This window comes from Glycine soja, chromosome 15 (genome assembly GCF_004193775.1).
Source record: "Glycine soja cultivar W05 chromosome 15, ASM419377v2, whole genome shotgun sequence".
Classification (NCBI taxonomy): domain Eukaryota; kingdom Viridiplantae; phylum Streptophyta; class Magnoliopsida; order Fabales; family Fabaceae; genus Glycine; species Glycine soja.
In genome coordinates this window covers 3,468,367-3,491,946 of record NC_041016.1, presented here as the reverse complement: position 1 = coordinate 3,491,946, position 23,580 = coordinate 3,468,367, and the positions used below count along the sequence as shown (strand labels likewise).

Sequence of the window (23,580 nt, the reverse complement as noted above, 5' to 3'; positions counted from 1 at the left end):
AAAATTACAACAAAAAATGTTTATTTTTTAAGTTTCATTTCAGCCACAAAATTTAGTCTTAGCAAAAGTTTTAGTAAGAATGATCATGTCAGTCACATAATGGGTCCCAGCAACAAATTCCATAACTCTTATGAAGATAGACAAAAACACACAACTCTTCTGGCACCATGGATCAAGAACAAGACAACACATAACTATTCTGGCACCATCGATCAAAAACTAGACACCACAGGAAGCCCATTATATTTTGGCCAAACAAAGAGCCCCAGTAGCAAGCCACTGTGATGGTATCAGATATTAAACTGATAATAACAGATACTACACTTAATCTTATCCAAGAGACCGAGAATGACATGCTTTGAAATGTATAAGTATTCAACTTATATACAGTGAGCTTCAGCTGCCTGTCAAAGTTCTGACAGATGTGGGACTTGTTTACTTGCGTCAGATGGTCCCATCATCCCCACTGCCCAGCCAAGAGCAACAGGGTTAAAAATTTAAATCAGCAATTTGATCAAACGTGAAACTAATAACTGATTTCAAATACATTATTATCTTCCAAGTATTTTACTTGGATGTGTTACTATTACCTACTATGTTGATTCTTCTACGATACCTTGCTAACCATCATAATGGATGGTTAGTACTGATAGGACTGGTTCCTGCCTAATTAAGTTTTAACTAAGAGAACATGATCTATTTGTGAGTATTTATTTCATAAAATGCTTATCCATATTGTGAATTAAAGTTCATGCAAGCTATTTTGGAACAATGTCAGTCCAGCTACGTCTTGAGTCCAGATTGTTGTTGAATAACACTAACTGCGAAGAAAGAAACGAAAATGGCAACAATACAATTTTCTCCGATTTCACTTGTACTATGGATCCATATGTTGAACCTTATGCATGGTCACAAGTACCTAGGATGAGGAGGAACTATGTATGCATATATTGGATCCTTAAGACTGGGAACAAGCACACCATTGAAAATGACAAACTTGCAATCATATGAAGCAGCCCCATCCGACTAGCGATGAGGAGTTTGTTATATAGCTAGAAGAGCATGATGTACAATCAGCAACCACTAATCATTCAAGATACTAGTGTTTTAACAGTGGTATCAACAACATAACCTAGGAGAGTTTGTTGATGTTTTGATGCTTTTTATTTTAAAATTTAAAGAAAAGTGGATAAAAAGTCCTGTCGTTGGTCACGGTTATTCATCTATTTGTTGGCATCCAGCAAAGTCTACTAAAAGTGTGGTGTTATTTTGGTAAATGTTTTCTGATGGTACACCGATATCTTATCTGTGTAACTATACTCGTGACAATGAAATTGGAATGGCTCAATGGTTAAACATGTAATTTTCTCTGCAACTACTCATTTATGAGGATAAGGGAGCATTTAAAGGAACATCCTCCAGCAATTTGTAAAGGTGGTATTCAAATATTGGCTTTGGTCTTTATCTTGGGATGTATATTGTTACTCATCATTCCTCTCGTTGGCATATGCAGTATGCACACGTGTTAATGCTCTTTATCCTACTTCCTTTGCTTTTAACTTGAGTTTATTTTGCATCATCTTCACTATCTTGCTATTAATGCTAAGGCTTGCTTGCCTTTGTACCGAACAATGGAACCTTGCTTCAGCAGCTAAGAGTAACATATCAGCACAAGAGTTAGCTTCTCTATAAATGTGGATTATTCTTACTCTCCAATAATCAAGCTTTAATAAATTTCTATAGAAAAGATAAGATTATGTTCATCTAGTGATGTAGCAGTTTTGTTATCTTTTAATTAGCTATTGTTTACTGATAGGATTTCTGTTTTATTTTTTAGTTATAAGGAACCTTATATCACCTTCATATTTTGAATTAGTTTGTTAGACTTAGATCGGTCCGCTGTCTATATATACCAGCTCCTTGATGTATTTGATCACTATAAAGCAAAATACAGAACACGTACTTTCTGTATAATTCATTAGTTTCTGATTTCTTCTACTAGTAGTATATTCAATATCTTTATATGCCTATAAATAAGACAACTACATATTGTAATGTATGCTATTAAAAGATAACTACAGAACCCCTTTTTTAAATGTTACTCCTCCAACTATTTTCATTGACAGAGTCATAGATTGATCTGTAAACTAGATCTTCTTAGCTGTGATCTTGGGAGACAACCATACATTCCAGCTTGCGGCTTTTGAATAAAGAAAGTTGACTTGTATAGTGCCGTGGCGATTGCTCTTTTGTCAGTTTCAGAAGAATCAGAACTCATCATAAATAAAGAGGATAGAGTCGATAGACTTTATACTAGGTAAACTCTGAGGAAATTGTCACGCTGCATAAATTAGGCACGTGACTTTGCATCATAGCCAATAGCTGCCACGATCCTTGTATGAAAGGAATTTTCCATTATTATTCGTAAAGAAAGCAATCCAGTTGGGGTCCTGTTTTTCAGTGGTACTCGCTCATGCCAGCATATATATCCAATATTATACATGTATGCAATAATTTTTTTTTCATATATACACATTTGAAATAAATAATACAACTTTAAGATGATTTAGTCTCATTTTTTTTGTGTGTGAATGAGAGGGACAAAGCACCCCTCAACATAGATTAGAATCCACGTGAGAAAATAGTAGAACTTAAATCAGCCATAACAGCTACAGAAATAAAAGGGGGCACATAATTGAAAGCCTGTACATGGTCTACTAAGGAATGCCCATGACAAGCTAACTTATGTGCAGCTTGGTTAGCTTCTCCCTACACTTGTGTCCACTTGAAAACTCCACCTGCATCAGAAAAAGACCTAATGCTCTGCACCGACCTGAAACATGGATGTTGCATGTGCCTGACATCCATTCGTCAAATAAGTCTCATAATTAGCTTAAAGAACTCAAACTTATAAAGATGCTACAGAAATCTACCAAAAAGTAATGAGTATTAATTGTGGTGATTAAAAATGATTTAAAAGTAACTTTAACTAAAAATTTGTTTTTTTTTATGTATGTTAAAATTAAACGCTAGGTAGGTTTGACGATGTTGGGACAAATGCTAACATGGAGTAATTGTTGCCTGGCCCTTCTCTTTCCATGAGTATTTTATTATTTACTTTTTAATATCTTCTTATTTCTTTATCCGATGGAGTATAGAGTCAAATCAATCTAGAAGTATTTGGCCCAGCTAATTTAAATATACGGGCAATAAGTGTTCACACTAAACATCTCACACTTAATTTGTTGAGTATACATGAAAATGGCGAGAAATAATTTGACGAAAAAGAAGAGAATCTTCTCCATTTGGTTTCACAAAGAAATTGGTACGGAAAAAGAAAGCAAACAATGTGGGTCTCACCAATTTTTCAGTCTTTTATTTTTTTGTAAAGAAAGTCGATATAGAGAAAGACGATCTTTTATTGCTATTATGTTGATACATTTGTGTGTGTGTGTGCGCGCTCTTAATCTAAACACGAAATCGTCGTGCAATTCAATGAATGATGCTATCATTGTAGAGTCGTAGAGAGAGATGAAGTTTGAATTGGTTGAGAAATCTTTTAACTTTTTACGGGTTATAAGTTTTACTATTTTATAGTGAAGACTGTTGAGGCCAATATAAAATTAAAAGGCAAAAATGCTATTCACACTTGGAGCACAATATTATTTCTAGGATTATATTAAGCAAGCATAGAAAAAAGATTATTGGGGCATTTTAAATGTTTTTTTTATAGGCAAAATGTTGAAAAAATAAGAAGAGAAAGCAGGATGAAAGATAAATATGTTTTATTTATTTAGATGAATGGAAGAGTGAGAAGAAAAAATGAATGTAGTTTGTAACATTTTTTTTCCTTCAATAATTAAAACTTGAACGATGACTTTCTATCCTTAATATTTTTCGCGTCTCCGTCGTACACTAGCACAAAATACAAATGAAGGGGGGAAAAGGTCAATTAAACTAGTTGTTGTGCATGCAAAAAGTGGAGTGGTGAATGGTGATGAAAGCATAACCTTTTTTCCTTACGCTTGTGTCATGTATGGACGTGGAACGTTTGGATTGGCTTACTCTTGGAAATGGATATGTACCACGTTAATTTCACTCCTCCGTAGCCCTACGTACGTATACACCTCACACCATCGTTTATAAATTACTATTTCTCTCACATTCCATAGAGCTAGTCCCAAACCCATCCCTTCTTCCCCTCTTCCCCTCTCTGAGTTTACATATGCAGTAAAACTCTCTAGACACCGACAGAAATTAACCCTTCTGTTTCTTGTTCCTCTGTTTTTTTCTCTTTCTCAGAGAGGCTATTATACCGAACCTGCTCTTTGTTTCTTGTTTTCACAGATCCGACCCAAACTACAGAGAATGTCAGAAACACCTCAAAGGAAGAAAGCGAGCCTTCCCCCGAAAAGAGGTCAGATCAAGGCTCAAATTTTTACTAGCCTTGTGAATTCAGTGGCCTCCACCATCTCAAAAACGGGGGAATCGCTTCGAAACGTTATTGGAAATGGTGTGAATTCAGGTTCAGGTTATGCATCTTCTACCCCACCCCCAAGTAGTGGCTACAACTCTGAGACCAACTCCTCCGATGTCACCTAGAATCAATCAAGTGGGCTTTTGTACGTGGCTTAACCAATGTTTTTGCTGGTTGACCAGGAACTTTTCTTTAAACTCTGCTAATGCTAGTGTTCTTTTCCAATGTTTTAGAGAGATGACAGAACTAGAGGAGCTACCTACTCTGTCTTTTTATCTTTGTTTTCCTTTATGCTTTAGTTTTTTTTGAGGGATCCTTCATGCTTTAGTTAGGATACTCGCCTTGCGTATGTTATGGCATGTACTTTTTTCTTGCAGCTATAATATTATTACGAAACTTTTCCCAGAAAAAAGAAAGAACTATTATCAAATTAGTCTTGCTTGGTTTGCTATTTTTGCGGTTCTGCCTATCAATTTGGTTGCTCCGGAAAAAACACATGACATGATTTTTTTTCCGCCATGGGTGATTAATTCAATATTAAGACGGGGAATCTGTTCGAAAATTGATCACCTTTTTTTTTTTGAATTAATAAAAATTCGGGAAAAGAAGCGTCTGGGAACGGGTTTTACACTACGACAAATAATAATAGTAATGACGACGACCGTATTACAATTTTATTTCGAAAAGTACCTTTTGCTTTTTAATTTTCTTTCATAGTACCTTTGGGCTTTTGCACATTACTAAATTATGCAGGACAAATATGATTTAATTACCTAACGGCTAACGCGTTGAGGGTAAAGTTACAGTGTTTGGTGAAAATATTTTGATGTTTTAAAACCAATATATAGTTATTGAAATGTAAAAAAAAAAACGAGGTAAAAAAAGATGATAAATGAAAATGTACTTTATATTACTTCACAACATTTATTATTTTAATGTATCTACTTTTGCAAGTGTAAGATGGAACAACAATACTAATTCTGTCAAGCAAGACCCAAATTAATTTGTCATGTCTTCTTTGAAAAATTTATCTTCTAGCTGATCAAAACTAATTTTACTGAACTTTTTAGATTGTTACACAAAGAATACTAAAATTTACTCAATAAAATCAACGAGATCAGCTTTAAATATAAAAAAAATACACACACATATTTCATTAGCATTCAAATTGTAAGCAAAAACATATTTACTATTTTAGAAAATATGCACCTTAAAGTTAACATTTAATGCGAAAAAATCATCAATATTTAAAATAATTTAAACTTTATATCAAATAAAACAGAAGGTGTGATTTTAAAATGAAACATTGTCCATCGCTTTTCCTTATCATCCTTAGATTCTTTTTTTTTTTGTCCAATGATTTTGTAAAGTTCTTCTTACGATTTTTTAACTCTTAAATACTATGAAGAACATTTATTACTTATTAATTTTACCTTCATTCCGTCATCATTATTATGTGGTAGGGCAATTAATTAAGGGGCTTGAGCCATTTCGTAATTCACATTTATTTTGTTTTATTTTTTATCTTCTATACGGATTTGGAAAAGTAATTAACTTCCTTATACAAATATTCATAAGTAATCAATGAGTTAAAAAAAAAAAACTGCTTATAAATTTATATTCAACTGTAAATAAATAAATCTATTTTATAAGTGTAAATGTGCAATACAGTGCATAATTTGATACTCCATATCTTCTCTCCAGCATATTTTACTAGGACTCATTTCATTAATTTGAGTTATCTGGATTTACTATTTAATGCTGACACCCAATTGAAGTTGACAGAAACCGTGCATCAACACAAAATACAAATTGATTAGTTTAATGACACTTGGTAGCAGGAAATTGTTCAGACTTCAGAAACTGACTTATACATAAATGCTCACTCTTTAATTTCTCATTTTAATTTATGGTTCGGATGAGTGAAATAAAAAACACAGATAAGATTAGTTTTTTAAAACAACTTAAAAAAAAATATCTTTTACACTTTCTCTTCAATTCAAATTTCATTTTTTCTTCTTCTTCTTCATTCTCTTTAACAGAAAAGAGGGTAAACTTTCAAGTCTCGTCCTTTTTTTTTTTTAGCTGACTACGAGTACAAACTATTTTTCTTTTAGCGGTGAACCGATGGGGTTTTCTTACCATTGCTATTCACACCTTGTTTTTGCCAAGTACAATCCCAACCCCCTTTTTACTTCTTAGTTATCCATCATACAACTTTTCCTTAAAAGAGTACACCCCTTTTGAAACACATTTTTATTCCGGAATTTTTTTTTGAATAACATACACCTATTTTAAAAATATATTTTTATAACTATGATAATAGTTTTCAAAATACATTTTCACAATAGGTATATGTTACTTTAAAAAGATATTTTCTATAATAATAAAATATCACTTAAGATTATTAAATGATTTAAGAAATGATTATTTTTCAAAAAAAAAAATTAACTAATGAGTGTGTTTTATTTTGTTGATAGTTCAATAAGCATATTTGCTTTATGAAAAAAATAATAATCATTAAGGATAAAAAAGAAATTTAAAAATAAAGTAATTTTTATATTTTTTATAATTATGATCAAGAAAATGTTATTTTTTACTTTTTATATATAAGTACGAAGTTAATACTTATTATTATGAAAATTAAACAGTTAAGTAATAGTATTAAATTAAATTGAAGCTTACTTTTTGTTTTAAAGAGGCGTCCGGATGCCAAATGTGAATTCAAAAACAGCAAAATATGCCACAGAAGCCGAAATCCCATAATCAATAATCAAATAATCAAATTAAAAGAAAAAAAGACGAAACTTGAGCCACAAGACTTCTACAGTGTCAGCGACAAGCTCTAACCTCTTCTATAAAAGTCACTCTAAAATCCCGCTTCACTATGCAATCTGCAGCCACTCAGAAAGCTTCTTCCTTTTCTTTATCCCCCAAAAATTCTGTTTCGATCCCATGGATCCACCAAGAGGCACTCAAATGGTTCAGCCGAGGAGAGGTCGAATCAAGATGATGGTGTTCAAGAGCGTCGCGGCGGCGTTGTCGTGTTCCGGTCGTCGGAAGAAGAAGGACGCCGCTCCTCTCAGCTCAACCTCCACAACCCCAGTTGTTCCAAGTGGCTACACTTCCGAAGCCTGACATCGCCTCCTTCTCTGCTCTGCTCTGGATTTCAAAACCTTCTTTCCCCCATTGTACAGAAAAAGTTTCTTTTTTATATATATAAAAAAATTAATTAATTTAACCTAGTTTTAAAGGCTTGGTTGTATTTTTATTGCTATTGTAATGTATAGTTGTTGATGATGTAAATAAAATTTTGTACCAGATTTTGCTTGCAAATTCTATCTCTTTTTAATGGCTTGATGCCTTAGTTGTATTTAATTGCTCATTGTAATGGTAATGTTAGACCTGTTCTTTTTATAGTTATCCGCTATTCTTTGATTTTCCGAACTTCGAAAGAAGAATTCCAATTATTCCGATACCTTTCTATTGACCCTACAACGTTTTATTGACCATCGGAGCTTGTTAATCATAGACGTCTCCATCTTTGAACAAGGGAAGGAAAACAAAAGGCTCAAGGAGCACGGGACGCACATGGGATCAATGATTATTTAGTTATTAAAAAAATACCATTGCTGATTCAGAATTGTGGACACTTTTGTATTAACATACCTAACTGACTCATTGCTCAAATTAGTAAATTACTAAAGTGGTTCTCTAACAATATGCTTGGATGTAAGGGTGGAAATATAGACAAAATAAATACTCTTTTCACGTGTATAAGTAAATATATATATATATATATATATATATATTGGAATTAAATATAAATAAATTTAAATAATTTTATCTTATTTAATTTAATGTTATCATTTTTAAAATATCTTTCATTTAATTTTAATTTTATTTTCAAATGGTTGTTGTTTATTCATTATATTAAGTTTCAAAAAATAGTATTTTAGAAATATTCTTATTTCTTACTTAATATTAATAAAATTAAATAATTTTAATTAACTTTTTTAATTTTTTAATTAGTGTGAAATTAAATTGTCTTTTCTTATAAATGAGTTCAAAAGGAGTAAAAAAATAGGATAATAAAATCGAAGTTGATTTAAATGAAAATTTATGTTGTATAGATTGACAAAATTTGAAAATGAAAATAATTTTATCTCATTTGTTTGGATATATTAAAGACTTAAATATATTTTTTGTTTATATAATTTAACATCTTCTTGTTCTTCATTCTTAAAAAATCAATTTAATCTCTGCAAATTATGTTTTTTTATTTTTCATCCTTATTGTTAGTTCTGTCACATAAACTATGATGTGTCAAATAGATTAATAATGTCATTATGACACGAAATCATTTGATGACATTATATCTATCGATATGAATTGTCACATTATCATTAATTTACAAAGACAAAAATTTAAATGATTCTAATTTATAAGGATTAAGATTTATAAAAAATTACATATCTCTAAGAATAAAAAAATATTTAAATTTTTAATTACATATTAAAATAAAAATAAATATTTTAGTATTAATTTATTCATGTCTCAATCTCTACTTGTCCTTTACTTTCAAACTCTTTTTTTTATTTCTCTTTTCTCTCCTATCTTTCTTTAGGCTCCACCCTTCACTTTATTACAATATTAATTTTATGAATTTTAATATTTAATTTGAGGTTTCATTTTAATATTTTAGTATTTTTTACATTATTTATTTCATTTGTTAAATCATTATTTTTACAATAAAAACTAACCGATAAAAATGAAAAATAAAATAATATTAAATTGTAAGAATAAAAAATATATTTAAATTTATATTTTAAAAATTAAAAAGAAATAAGTCTACCAAAGAAAGGACGCATTTGTCTTTAGCCTAAAAAAAATTAGATTACACAAATAAATCCATTGTGACGCGTAGAAATGAGATTCAAGATATTTAAGCCTTTTCCACTTAAGTTTGAGGTCTGAAATGGCGTGAACATATCGAGACTCAAAGTATAAACAATTGTCCAAATTGTAGATCTTGTAGCGGTTGAATAAAAAATCAGTGGCAAGGATTATTCTTAAAAATTACAGGATTTGAAATTTCTTTTTTTTTTTTAATTTTCTTATAAAGATGGTATTGATGTGTGTCTTTTAATGAAATATTTTAAGATTCGAATATTAGTTTATTTTTATATATAAAATAAATCGTATTATTAAGAAAATAATCATCTTATAATTCCCAATAAAAATTTATCATTACTTTCAATGAAAAAAAATATTAAAACTAAGTTTTTTTTTCTACTTATTCAACTATTTTTTTTCATCCCACTTTCCCTTTATTTTTCATCGCATCTTCTATTACTTTATCTCTCTTCTTTGTTTGATTGTATTTCTTTCATACTCTCATCCATCTAATTCCATTCCTTACTACTTTCATATAAAAAAATAAAGTGAATATTAATGTATCCCTAATTATTATTTTTTAAATTGCTATTAAATTAAAATTAGGGTAGATCAGCCAATCTACGTACCTACCCTACACAATTTACTAATTATTACCAAACATTCGCTAAATAAAAATGCAAGGATAAGGATGAATTCTGTAAATGAAAATAAAGCTTTTTTTAGCGTCAGATAAACACAGTTTTTTCTCAAAGTTAAAAATATCTATACTCTAAACTATAAAATTAATTTGTTTTCCTTATTTTATTTCACACAATTCATATGCTTTTATTTTATATATTTAAAAATTGTGAAAAAAACGGTTACATTTTTTTTCACACTTATTTTACATTTTTTAGTAGTAAATAATTTTCTATTTGCTAAAATAGTTGAATTATAAGGTTGAAATTAAGACGAACATTGATAAGATATTTTATGGTGAAAATATATACAGTTGCAAGATTTAGTGGTTGTTTTTTTTTTTTTTTTTTGAAAGGAAGATTCAGTGGTTGTTTAATCATATAAATAAAGTCTAAACACTAATTTTATTTTCCTAAAAATAAATATGGATATCAATTGGGTCCTCTAAATAAATTACATAAATTATGAAAATATTTCACATATTTTATGGGGCAACGCACAAAGAAGAAAAATGTATTTTAAAAAATATTTATTGTAGTTAAAATATGCTGTATCAAATATTTAATATTTTAAAACTATTAATATATATATATATATATATATATATATATATATATATATATATATAAAATATTTTTTACCTTGTACTCTTTAATACTCGTTGGCAAAGACTTCCGTAAAAAAATGAAAGAAAGAAAAATCCATGCGTGTTGACTTTAAAACAATTTGATTGACGACAAACACAGAGAAGTACTGCACCACCATTAATGTCAGTGCTTTATGTTTAATGACAAATACTAACACGTAACTTTACGATATTGATTAAATTTTTTTTATTAAGATGTATAAAATTATGATGATTATAATTTTTATGCTATTTTTTATATCTAAACTTAAGGGCACGACCCTTCTTTAATTTAATTAGTCGACTTTTCTTTCTTTTTTTTTCTTGGCTTCCAGTGTTGCTTTACATTGTTTTTTCATTGTTGTTTTCACTCATCTTTTGTTATTGATGTTTTGCCGTAAAAATTAATAAATTAGATGAAGCTACAAGAACCAATTATTAAGCACTACAATGGTGTAAAATAATTCCTAACTAAATGGACTGCAATTTGTCTGTCACAATCTCAAGCTTCTTCAACTAGTAGTTTACAAGACATTTGATCGTAACAAGCTGCTTTATCACGCTTTGAACATCCTCAACTTCCCTAGCCGTCTAACGGTTTAACCAGACTTGTATATGGAAATTTCCCTTTAAATCATGAATTCAAAATTTGTCAACAACTTATAAGAATTCCTGTACATAAAGATGTACTCAAATAAACTTCTATCAATATATTTTCAAATTCATAACTACCAAATTTTTTAATTCAGAAGCTCTCATTATTTGTTACGCTTTCTTTTTAGTTTATCTTTGGATTATGTTAGTTTCGACATTAATAGAGATAATAGTAATAAATAACTTCAATTGACACATAACCTGAAAACTTCCATCAATGAATGTGCTTGTAGTAATTGTCTAACTGATCCATTCATCCAGGTATAGAAGATTCTTGGTATTTTCTTTCCTTGCGTGTGAACAATGTTTTCTAAAAGGATGGAAATTGTAGGCAGCAATGATATTCGCGATTATTAGCTAACGCGGGCAAGGAGGACATTTAATAAATATATCATTGTTCTTCTAGATTCCTTGTTCCTTGCAGGAAAACTCTTGACTTAGTAGCTTCCAGCCGCAGCCCTACCTTCCTCACCAAGCATTTTCCTTTTTAATTACGTCAGACTCAATGATATCAAGTTAGTGAGGTAGGACTTGTGTTGTGTGCTTGACTTGCCAGCATCACCACTATGTATCCAATAGGTAATGTGTCGGCAGGCCAAGTTTTAATATCACTTGTTCTATGCTATCCCTTAATACATAATCACATTTTTAATTTTTTTCTTGAAAGGAATACATGATATCTTAATGACTTAAGTATGCTTTTTATTTCCCTAAAATGTGCTTAAATTTAGCCTTGATTTTAAATTTATTGGTTGATGTTATAATCATTGTAAGATTTAAATAATTATAACATTATTAATAATTGTGTTTTATGCTATAAATGTCATGATTTTATAGAAAAATATACAATGTAAATATTTTATGATTTTTTTCTTTCTAAAACACATATCCAATATTTCAAACAATTTTGTTGGAGTCGAAAAAAGGATCACAGTAAAGAGTAAAATTCTCTCCCAAAATATTTAACATGACCGTGTATGTAGGACCCGTATCCGAAACCTCTAATTAAGCCTATTGAATATGCTTGCACAACTCCTTTCATGTGAAATGTGCTGTTGATGTAAATTGTAATATTAAAGTGGTTGGGCCTAGTAAGATGGGCTAAGCCCATCGGTGTATAAACCCCATACTCGTTTGACACGTAAAGCAACTAATTGGCGAACAATAGCTATCGATTCTGGATGTTGAGCAATAAACTATTGCTCCCATACTCTGCTGATTCCGAATTTGCTGAAAGGGAAAACCGTTGCCACTTGCCACAATGAGCTTCCAACTCTTAACCAAAGCGACAAAGCGAACTGCGACAAAGCGAACTGCGTTTTCGTATCCTTTCTCACTCGGATTTTCTCACCGATCGGAACGGTTCGTCAATCGTGAAATCTCACGTTGCTCATTCTCTTTTTGCGTTGTATCATCACTTTCATAAGTTCATGGTTTCGAATGCGTTTACTGATGTAGAGCTAGCAGGTCTTCATTCGGCATCGCTTTCGACATCGACGGTGTCCTTTTGTTCGGAACCTCCCCTGCGGTGGTTCTCCCGGTGCACTGAAAAAATTATACGGCGCCGATGGTAAACCAAATAAATAAATAAAATAAAAAAATGTTAAGAATAGTCCCATATCGGATAATTCATGAACATGTAAGTGCTTATATAGCTGGGTAGACCACCTTTTATGAACTGGTTTTTAAGAGACCTTTCGGATGCCTTTGCTGCACTATAAAATTTAATATGGTATCACAGTCATATTCTATGCTTATATAGCTGGGTAGACCACCCCCTTATGAATCGGTTTTTAAGGGGACCTTTCGGATGCCTTTGTTGCACTATAAAATTTAATAAAAAAGAAAGTAAATCTCTGTTTCATTTCCGCCATTTCTTATTCACTGTTACCTTCTCTTCTTGAATTTGTTGATCTGTTTATATTGTTAGGTAGATTGAAAATCCCTTATGTTTTCCTCACTAACAGTGAGTTCTTCTATTTTCATATTTTCTGTTTACAATTGTTTGTTACATCAGTGTGGTTCAGTTAATGACTTATCTACAAGACTGGTCCCGGGCCCGTGCTAATAATTTGTTTGAAATTAAGCACCAATTTTTTTAATGTTAGTTTCAAGTTTTAATGTAGGTGGGGCTATCCTGAAGCAAAGGAGCTTTTGAACTAAGTAAACTATTGGGTATAGAGGTCACACCTTCGCAGGTACGTTGGAATAGTCTTGCTATATCCTTTGAACGCATTAGATGAGAAAGAAAAAGATGTCTTATGATCATGAGAAAATATTTGGTACTTTCTTCATTTCAGTAATTGTGTTGATCGGTGGATTTAGAACTGTTGATTTTGGAAATATGTGATAATCTATTGTAATTGACTTTTCTTTCTCTTCTTCCCCTGTGTAGTGATATATAACATGGGTTTGTTTGCATAAACTTCTCCATAAGCACTCTTAGGAGAGGAAAATGATAAAAAAAAAATGAAATAAGCTTCCCCTTAATTTAAAATTAACTTGTGCATAAGTTAAAAATCAACTTTTGGAGAAACTGATAAGAGAAAACTTCTATAAATTAGCTTATGCATAAGCTAATTTTAGTTTATAGAGAAGCTTATTTCGTTTTCTCTAATTTTTTTTTCTCCTAGAAGTATTTGTGGAGAAGTTTATCCAAACTGATCCTTTATATGTTTGTGGTTTTATTTTCCAGTTTGTTTGTTGCATGCACCTGTCTCTGAAACAGTCGCAAGTGATGCCATTTCACATTGTTGCCCTAAATTCTGTTGACATTCCAAATGTTCTTCCCTTGCCCAAACCTGATTGCTGTGCAGGTTTTACTGGGTCATTCTCCATTTAAACAATTGTTCAAGAGGTAGGCATATGCATCTTGTCTGGTTGCAAATAAGTATTTCATGCTGAAACCATCTTTTACACTTGAATTTTACATGTTGAAACCAATAAGACTAACATGCAGTTTAGGCTCTTCGTGCCATTTCCTTGCATTATGTTTATCTCATAAATTTTTCACTTCCTTGCATTATGTTTATCTCATAAATTTTTCACTTCACGCAGATTTGATAACAATCTCATTGTTGCTGTGGGAAAAGGGGGAACCTGCTGCCATGATGACAGAATATGGTTTTAAGTAAGGTTTTAAGATAACTGGCTTGTTTGATGTTTCATAAAAATGTTGAGTAAGCAATCTGACATCATCTTCACCGTCTTATCATTATTTTCTTGTTGATTGTTGCCTTCAGATATGCTCTTTCAATTGATGAATATGCCTCGTGCTTTGAAAACATTGATCCACTGGCTCCATACAAGAAATGGACAACCAAGCTGGCTGCTACATTGAATGCAAAGTTTAATGAGAGTGTTCCAAGGAATGATGTCTTCTCTAAAAGGGTTCAAGCAGCATTTGTAGTTAGTGACCCTGTTGATTGGAGCAGGGACATTCAGGTTACACAGATTTTATGAGTGATCCATATGATCTGGCTTTCTTTTATCTTCCCTACGTATTTAGTGATGGATGTACAGGTTACGAAATTCTTTGGCTTATTTAAATGTATCCCACAGGTTAGGAAGAGCAATAATATAATCAAACAGCTTATACTGTAAGCATTGAAAAGTTAATGGAAAGTTTAGTCGTTGTGCAATCATTTTTTCCTCAAAAAGCAGCATGACTTGTGTATGAAATTAAACAACACAATTACTAATTAGATAATAAGTGGTTTTGGTCTCTTCCTTCTCAGTGAACTAAACTGCTCATTGTTTTTTTGTTACATCATGGTGGTTCAGGGATCAAAGCCATCTGCTTTGGTGGATGTTCAATAGACAAAAATGAGCTAGTGTTAGACTACATCAATGTTTAGATTTTAATACACTAGATATAATAATATCATGTACACATAGCTATATCTTGAAAAAGTAATTGAGAGTGGTCTGTGTTTGGGTTATTCATGGGCATTGGCTTTGTCGAAATGAAATGAAATCAAAAGAAGCAAACAAAAAAGAGACACAGGAAAAGTAAATGCTATAATATATAGTTATATACTTGCATTCTTGTTAACTCGTTGGCAAGTGTACCAAATCGTCACAAGTAGTAAAGTTCTCGGAAGTCCGAGTGTCGAATCCACAGAGACTTTGTTTGTACTTAGATTAATGCAAACCCAATTTAAAAGCAAGAGATAAGAAATTTAAAATTTAAAATAAAAGATAAAGATAATAGATAAGATAAGATGAAAGAAATTTAAAATTTAAAATAAAAGAAAAAGATAAAGTCAAGATAAGATAATGTTGGGAACTGACTTGCCTAGCCTGCCTAGGATGTATGAGTTTATGATTTTTCTTTACCAATTCAGGTGATTTTATCACACCCACATCTATTCATTTACTTGCCCCTGATGCCTCACGATGACAAGCCTATTTTACCTATCTATCCCCCAAATGCCTTTGCAAAGACTCAACAGATAAAATGCATGAAGTTCTAATTCTAGATGTTTGCTTTGACGCATGGGCATAATGCAATCACTCTATGCCTAGCAATGATTTTATTATGATATCTTTTCTTCTTGTTCTATTAGAAGTTATCCTCTCCCGAGCGTCTAACCCCTAAAACTAATGCATGCATATCTTCTTTAAATCTTATTTAGAAGTTACCCTCTCCCGAGCATCTAACCCCTAATAGAATATAAAGATGGGTATGCAAGATAAAAACAAAAAAGAAAATAGGAAAGAAAAACCTGATATTGCATTGATAAATAGTGAAGAGTACATCATACATCACATTGGCTTCTAGGCCTGCCAGGCCCTAACTAAGGGTTTAGCCACTCATGGCCATTGAGGGCTTTACAATGAGAAAGGGGGTGAAAGAAAGAAAGGGAATAAATGAAACCCCTAGGAGAGGGGGTTCTGTGGTGGTGTCTGTCCCTTGGACTGGCTCTCTATTTATAGCTGTTGAAGTGGGCTTTGGGCCTTCGTAGGCGCGCTCAGCGCGACACCCCCTCGCTCAGCGCGTGTAGATCGCGCGCTTAGCGTGCATGTTGCAGGCTTAGCGCACGCTTCTATTAGATCGCGGGCTTAGCGCGTGTTGCAGGCTTAGCGCACGCTTCTGTTAGATCGCGGGCTTAGCGTGCGTGTTGCAGGCTTAGCGCGCGCTTCTGTTGGATCATGGGCTTAGCGCGTAACGCGCGCTCAGCGCGCGTATTGGACTGGTCCTGCTTCAGATTTTCTTCTTTTCTTCAATTTTTCTAGCCTTTTTGCTTGTTACACCTCCAGTTTTTATATCTGCAGCCAAAATTCAACAAAACATCAATTCTTTAATATTTAAGCGCAAATAACTGCTAAATAATTATTTTTAAAGACAATTTTGCCTTATTTTCTATTATCAAAATACAATTATTTAGCAGTTATCAATTCTACAAGGATTCAAAATTAAGAGAAGCATACAACTGAGTTTGACACTTGAGACTTTCAATCTGCTGACAATTTTACTAGTTTTAGTTTAATCATATTTGAATTATGACTTGGCTTGTGTTTCTGATAAGTGAGAACAAATACAAATACATTCTCTACGTTGGGTTTTTAGAAGTTCTTAGATTTGATTTTATTTATTTATTTGCGTGGACATGGATTTGATGGATCTGTGAATGACCAAGGCTTTTCATTCAGGGTGGTTGAATTTTTTCTATGGATAAGTCTTGCAGAAAGATACAGATCATATGGAGCCCTTTTAAAATTCTATACTACTATACTTACTGACAAGGTCCCACAAAAGGTAGACTAAATTTCCTTCTGAACGTCTGGGAATGGGAGCTTTCAGGATTGCATTAGAATCCATCTTCAAATAGGTAAGACTGCCTATTATCTAACTGTTAATGCGTCTTCACTACATTAGTTCCTTTAAATTGAATACTTCAATACACTCATGCAAACAGAAGAAGCTATTTAAAGCATAATATCAAAATAGCAACCAAATTAGTTTAATGACATTGGTGCAGATTTAATTCATACTTAGGTTCTTAAGAACCTCTATCTATCTATAACCATTAATAGCTCTATGTGCAGGACTCACCCTTGTTCCTTGAGGTATACCTATTTTGGCAAACCACATTCATCTGTATTCAAGAATGCAGAAATTGTGTTAGAGAAACTAGTGGCGTCACTTTATGATGATTTCTATGATATAAATCATGATAGCGCTTCATATTTTAAAAACTTTACATGATTGGAGATAATCCTGCAGTCGATATCAGAGGTGCACGACAGGTATGTCTCATGGAGTTGGATTTCACAAGTGGGATGGGTAAAGTTATCTGCTGACAAATGATACTATTAATGAAAATATTGAATTTTCAGACTGGGCATCCTTGGTTTTCTATTCTCACCAGAACTGTGGTTTTCAAGGGGAAGGAAAATCATGACAAATTTTCAGCAGATCTGGTAATTCGTTATGTTTCTCTAGAAAAAAATCATAAATACTTGCACCTTTTTTTGTTTCACTCTTTAAGTTTATTTGGACTGCAGTGGTCATGGATATTTGGAGACATAAGATAGAGACAGGCATTTTTTTTACTTCCGCTGTTAGTGCCATAATGGGAACTAGTGGTAGCCTGATCAAAACTAAAATGGATTTGCAATCTTAGTTAGACTTAGACATACAAAAAAGAACCGAGATGAGCAAGATTAGTATTGTTATTATTATTTGTTTTTGGGTCTTCGATTTTTTTCACCTTTTGAAAAATAGATGGAGGACTGATGCTTATGAAATACTTACATTATGTCACCAGATCCATGGAGAGCACCTGTTTCTTAGGGAATGTGCTTATGATTATAACACGGCTTCAATTGAATTGTCCCAAGCATAATTTGAAATTTGTGGGGAGTTGTAATCAGGGCAATATAGCCCTATATTGTAGCCTTGTGACGAACTGATGATTTAAAGTTGTGACTAACGTTCTCATTCACTCATTCTGTAGGAAAATACCTTGTGGTGATTATAAATTCATAATGCAACTTCGCTTTTGCAGGTGGTTGACACTGTAGAAGAAGCTGTGGACTACATATTGGCAAACGAATGCGCTTCATAGGCCACCGTCTGCTTTACGTGGCAAAGGTTTTGATTCTATAAGGCAAGGGTTCTAAAAAGAGGATAATTTATGGCCTAATATTGGGATTCATTTAAAGCGAATATAAGTTACATCATGATACACTGGGTCAAGTTGATTTTTTTTTCAATGGCTCGTGTTTGTTTGCATGATCAAGAGCTTTTAGTTGATTGCTTTTTCTAGTAAGCATTAGTTTAGCTACGCTTTCTTGAGCTGGTAGTGTTTTTCAAGATTGGACGGGATTTCACTATTAATATTGGGATTTGAAGCATTTCAGAAGATTGATTTTTCCAAGGAAACAAGTTTCACATTGCCTAGAAAGAGTTCTTGAAATGCTAGTAACTTATAGCTAATTCATATTGTGGATTTCCTTCTTTAATGGATCTCACTTTATTTTTTTATTTTCAATAAATTTTAACTAAGAATGGAAAGTATGCCCGAAAGAGTAGTGTGTTGTTAGCACTCTTCAACTTTGCAATGAACTTGTGAGAGGGTTGAGCTTCTTTGCCCAAGATTTTGCCAAGAATTCAATTTGGATGGGTTTGGCGTCCCGTGTGCATGACATAAATGGATTTGAGATTTTTTTTAATCTCATTTGATATTTCGCTCCTTATCTATCCTTTTTACTTTTTAGGTTAACAAAATTAATCCTCATGGACTCCTCGTGTTGTGTTATCTTGAAAATTTCTGGTCATAGTGTTAAAGCTTATAGTTATTAAATGTTTTCAAATCATTATTTACTTGCTGCGGCAAAGCAATCCGAGTTTCTTACATTGCTCGTATGCTCTTTATTGCTAATTGTTCAAAAAAAAAAAATTCATTTGTTATCCTTTGTCTTAAAATGGTACAATGAACTATCCAAATCTCACACGGTAGTATGTTGATTATATTTGACTTTTAATTGTATAGACATTTTTCTACGTCTAAAACAGTTCATCTCCTTGAGAGATGTCTTCCGGGCACACAAGAAAAATGGGTACAAATGAAAGAAAAAAGGGTTCTAGAGGAAAAAAAATCATTCGAAATTATAAATATTGACGAATATATTAGAAAAATTCAACTGATAAAAAGAATTGTCAAAATTACTAAAAAAAGGTTCTTGATAAAAGGTTATTGCAGTTTTAAAAAAAAAAATGCTTAGTTTATTGAAGGTTAAAAAAGACAAGTCAATGAAAACATTAATAAGAGCAAAACCTTTTCAGTAAAATGCTGAGTAATAAGGGCACACAAGTTTGATTAGTTAACTTGGTAAAAAAAAGTTTGATTAGTTAACAATGTAAAAACAGAGCGACCAAGTTCTTGAAAACAATCATTTGATTAAAATAATTGTGAAAATTAAAAAAAAAAAAATCCTTGATAAAAAGTTATTACAGTTTATAAATAAAATGCTTAGTTTTTAGAAGGATAAAGAAGACAAGTCAACGAAAACATTAATAAGAGCAAAATCTTACAAATAATAAAATGCTCAGAAATAGGGGCACACAAGTTTGATTAGTTAACAGTGTAAAATTTTTACATTCACAATGTATAAAAATTAAATTCTAATTCTTATTTCTTGCACTATAAATCTTAGCATAGATCCCTCTGAAGAAGTCCTTTTCCTTCCCAGATTGTTTTTTCTTGGAAATTCCAGAACAATTTTTGATCCAACAGAAAATAGTATAAACACCATCACTTTTAGAATTTGATCACTTGCTTAGGTTGGCTCCCAAGTTTTCCCATAGCTTTATCCAATGCTGTGTTGAAATCATCAAACGGAGTCAACTCCATCCTGCAAACAGAGCGACCATTAAATGAAATTGGTAAGTCAAATGAATGAGAAACAGAAATGTGAGAACATTCAACAGCAATTTGACCGTATTGAGTGAATATAATCCAACCCATATTTGAAAGGTAGAATAGAAAACATACACGTATTTTAACTTTCCTTCTTGTACAAGACTCAAAAGTCTGTCTATCATTCCTCTGCTCTCTTGAGCTTTATCTGTGCTCAACCACTTCTGCAACCAGAATCCCCTCAAGGAAAGATCCTGCAAATATGTGGTTCTACACTATGGTTACATTTAATTAACTAGATCAATATGCTACCCTAGTTTGAAAGGTTAGACCATTAACAAGTTAAGAAATTAAGGGATCTCAATTCCCAATGTTCATGGTCCAACATGAGTAGATTTTTTTTTGCTATTTTCCCACTCATTTTCTGATTTTGATCAATCAAATATTATGCCTTAGAGGTATCATTTCAAACCAAGGGTGCAGGTATTCTAAAATCCTCAATTCTGTACTTTCTGATTCTATTACCAAAAAATATGGCGACTTAGTCATCCAATCCAAACAGGCATCTGAAGATTTGATGGGTAAACTAGAAACTCATTTTCACCCAATCATGCAAATATCTGGGCATCTTGATATCTATATTTCATTAATTCTTCAATAAGAAATACCATCCAGTACAGATTCCCAGCACAAAAGAACCACAACTCTAGAATTATGTCTTAAAGTTGCTTACAGAAATTCACTTAATAGGGTCTACTATACAGAGCCTTACATCACTCAAAACAAATAAAAAAAAGTATCCAGTGGATGAATAGCTATGTTTATAAACATGACTGGTATGCCCTGCATACACTAAAGAGAAGTTGCACACACCTAAAAATTCATTTTTTGACTCTCTTTTTACTGCTAGGTTAGATCTTGCTTGTGAAAGGCAAAGGTTAATAAGCTAAAAATATGGACCTATAAGAAGGTTCATGAACTCATAAGTATTTCAAGAACAAAGATTAAGTGGCCTGGATTACTTTACTACCATCATTTATACCCAACCCCAAAACATTCAAACAGAATATGACATCATCAAATTTTTAAAAAATGGGAGGGAATAAGAAGGATATCTTAATAATCACATTATATTTTTAAAAAATGCAAAAAATATGTTGTAATGAACAAAACAAACACCCAAAACAATACATAGAAGCTAATAACAAAACTAGCAAAAAACCTTCCAATGAGCACCTGTCCCTTATAATATTAATATTGGGAATGCCACGCGATTTTGCAATCTGAATGACACACTGGCCAACCATGCTGGTCGCCCCATTTTGCACAATAGCATCTCCTGTTGACATCCACAGCCACATTCACAAAATTTTAGTTTGTTTTTGCATGAGCGTTCATAAATTGATTTTGAATGAAATTAATTTTGCAAAATTATTTTGAATTGAGTTTAGATGTTTTTATTATAAAAGCATGTTAAAATTCCATATAACTTTTTTTTATCCGACGCAAAAACTACCGAAATTGATTCAACCCAGAATTAATCTTGCTGAACATGCGAAAATTTTCCTAAAATCATGTTAACTGATATTTCAACATGAAACCAAACATCCAGTTAATCCACTCACTAACCGCAAGTAAAAAAAGAAACAGTACCTGAGTTCAAGGCAACGCAGTGTTCAAGCATGAGAAGTGCAGTCAAGGGATTAACAGTAATTGTAGCAGCATATTCCATAGGCACACCCTTCTCTATCTTGTGCCAAACTTTCTCATCCTTCACAATATAAGTCAGCCACGTCCCTGTATATGCCAAAAATAAATATTCAAAATATAATACTCGCGGCTTCCCATTATAATTGTCCAACAAAAAAAGTACATCAAAATAATTATTAATTATTTTAACTTTTTAATGTACCATTAATTATTTTTAATATTCTCTTTTATTATTTTTTATTGATTTGTACATAAGACACAATTATGAGTAACAAAAATTGCAAAATGAAAAAAAAAAAAAAGAGAAAGAGTAAGCACCGAAAGAGGGTGGAGAGGGAATAACCCAGTCACCGGGAGAGAGAGAAGTAACTGAGGAACCCACAGACTGAACCTCTCCAACGCCTTCGTACCCACCCACTGCTGGTGGGTCTGGCCGCACCGGATAAACGCCCTGTATTCTATTTATATCGGAGGGGTTAATAGGGGCAGCCAGCATCTTCACACACACGTCGTTTTCTTTCACTTCCACCGGTGGAACCTCCACCAACTTCGTCACCGTGCGCCTCGTACACGATTGCCTTCGACGGCGGCGACAAGGCGGCAGCGGAGGACGAGAATGCGCGTGTCATTAATGATTGCCTGCTGCCACGGTGAACTAACCTCGTACTGTAGTTCAGCGCCAAACGCGGCGCGTGAACGCTTAAGTGTCGCAACATTGCGATCACTCTCTGTCTCGATCTTTCTTGCTCCGGCGGTGGTTCAGGTTTGGAACGGCGTCGTTAGAGGGGACAGGGTGTTGCAGAGTAGTCATTGAAAATGTTGGGCCTGGATTGGATTGTTGTTTTGTAGTGGGCTTGGAGCTTTCCTTTCAGCCCAATTTTCGTATTATCTTCGGGCTTCAGAACCATGTTCTCTTTTGATGCATAGGCCTAATACTTTCTCGACTTCCTTTTTCCTACTAGAATATTTATTCCAAAATGTAAAATTATTTCTTCCGTTTTGGCTTTCGAAAAAATCATTCTGAAAGGTTAAAAAACATTTCGGAAATAGTGCAGGAAACAACATGGGAGTCTATGAAGCAATAGCCAGCATCTAGGCATTAGTAATGCACTTTTAGAGTGCGTTTGATTTGATCAAATTTTTATTAAATTATAATATACTTTTAAGTTAAAATTAGAAAGAAAGAAAAAAGTTGTTTGGATATTTTTCATATTTGTCAGCTTGATCATAGTTTAAATTACTATCGTGGACCATAAATACTAATGAGAATGGATCGTTTGGTTGGAGTTTGGGAACGAGATATATATTATTCACATGATTTTATTATGTGTGAAATATGTAGATTCTTCCAGACAAGCGTAGCGTGTATCTTCTTGTTTTTTTTCTCTATTGTGCTGCTGCTTTTTGGTAATAATGAGGTTCCATTCAAGTTTCTTTTCACTCCAACTTTTGTCTAATATGCCTTCAGGGTCTTGAAACTTTTATTAATTTGAAACCTAAAAATTAATGATGATGTTCTAGATTCTATTCATGCATGGTTGTGAACTTAAATGGATCCATGAATTGGCTACTTTGGGTGAGTTACTACTAATTTTTGCTATTTTAGTATGGAAGTTAAGTACAATTGTGTACATATATAGGAGTTATTGCCAGCTATATTAATTGCTGTT

At 32.5% G+C, this 23,580-nt stretch overlaps 1 long non-coding RNA gene and 3 pseudogenes across 1 annotated transcript; 2 read left to right on the top strand and 2 right to left on the bottom strand.

Moving 5' to 3' along the window:
• Positions 1–257: 257 nt before the first annotated feature.
• Positions 258–355, bottom strand: LOC114388829 (annotated as a pseudogene).
• Positions 356–12,466: 12,111 nt separating this feature from the next.
• LOC114387109 lies at positions 12,467–12,921 on the top strand. The gene is made up of 2 exons (XR_003661231.1): positions 12,467–12,695; positions 12,801–12,921. It is a non-coding gene; the product is annotated as an uncharacterized LOC114387109 (long non-coding RNA).
• A 12-nt stretch (positions 12,922–12,933) lies between these two features.
• Positions 12,934–18,866, top strand: LOC114388067 (annotated as a pseudogene).
• Positions 18,867–19,896: 1,030 nt separating this feature from the next.
• On the bottom strand, positions 19,897–22,978 carry LOC114387669 (annotated as a pseudogene).
• Positions 22,979–23,580: the final 602 nt, after the last annotated feature.